This window comes from Echinops telfairi, unplaced genomic scaffold (genome assembly GCF_000313985.2).
Source record: "Echinops telfairi isolate 266 unplaced genomic scaffold, ASM31398v2 ScPeMD7_3533;HRSCAF=4204_0, whole genome shotgun sequence".
NCBI lineage: Eukaryota > Metazoa > Chordata > Mammalia > Afrosoricida > Tenrecidae > Echinops > Echinops telfairi.
The window spans coordinates 87,718,149-87,719,783 of NW_022107431.1; positions in this window are offsets into that span (position 1 = coordinate 87,718,149).

Here is a 1,635-nt window from a genome sequence, read left to right on the forward strand (position 1 = left end):
GGCCAGTTCCCGGAAACACCCTACCCCACCCTATGACTGACGTGGAGCTAGTCATAAAGGTCAGTGAACAGACCTGGAGTCATGTATGCTTTTTCATTTTATTTTTGGTTTTTGTCTCATTTTATCTTTTTGCATTCAATCTTTTATTATCTCTTTTTCGTCTCTGTTATTGTTGGTTTGCCTACTTATATAAGCTAGGCATGGGAAGCAAGGCTGAGGAGAAAGCAACAGGATGGATGGTTCCAGAGGAACTTGGGGGAAGGAGGAGGCAGGGGAAAGGTGCAGTAAGAAAGCAACACCATAGACATGGGAACAACTAGGGAATTAAAATCAACCATGAGGAGGACATAGAGATGCTGGTAGTGTTGGAGCAAAAGCAATCTAGCTGAGAGGAATTACTAAGAGGCAGAAGAAGGGCGAGCGTGATGGTGGGGCATGGGAAAGGTAAAAGGAAACAGAGGAAATATCTAGGAAGCAAACCTATGGATAGAGCTATAAACATAGGTGTGTACACTTATGTAAATATACTAATCCATAAAAATAAAGGTATTGGTGTACATATAAATGTACATATGTACATTTAAATGTACATATATTTATATGGCAATACATTGAGGAATTGGACAGACTTTGGGCCTCTGCTCATGCCCTCCCTCAAAGCAAGAACACTTTGTTCTAACAACCTAGCATTCTGTGATACTCAACCTCCTTGCACAATCAATGGAGACAAAATGGGTGCACAAGCAAATGTGGTGAAGAAAGTGGATGGTGCCTGGCTATCTGGGGACTTAAAGGCTTGAAGTTAAACAAGTGGCCATCTAGCAGAGAAGCAACAAATCCACATGGAAGAAGCACACTGACCTATGCGATCATGAGGTGTTGATGGAATCAGGTAACAGGCACTAGAAGACCCAAAACAAATAAACAAAAATCACAATATTGAGAATGAGGGGATTCGGAGCAAAACCCCCAAATCCATCTGTAGACAATAGAACATCCCTCACAGAAGGGTCACAAAGAGGGATGAGTCAACCAGAGCAAAGTATAGCACCAATGAAAGACCCAATATTCCTCTGGTTCCTTGAGGCTTCCTTACCCTCCACTATCATGACCCCAGTCCTGCCTTTCACTTTGTACAGCATGTACACTAGTCTAGATAAGAATCCAGGTCAGCTAAATGGGAATAGCGATACCAGGAAGGTAGAGGTAATGTGGGGGGAGGAAATGAGAAAGGGGGAACCAAGCAAAATGATCAACACCCAACCTTTTCTTAGGGGGATGAACAACAGAAACATGTGTAAAGGGAGATACCACTCAGTGTAAGGTATGAAAATAATAATAATTTATAATTTATCAAGGGGTCATGAGGGCAGGAGGGAGGAGGGAGGGGAAAAAGAGGAACTGATGCCAAGAGCTCAAGTAGAAAGTAAGTGTTTAGAAAATGATGATGGCAACATATGTACAAATATGCTTGACACAAATGATGTATGGAATATTATAACAGCTACCGGAGCCCCCAGTAAAATGGTTTTTTTAAGTTGATGATATTTGGCTTCTTCATTATCTCTTTCCACAGATGTAGTCAATTTGATTCTTGTGTAGCCCATTTGATGAGATCCACATTTATATTCACAA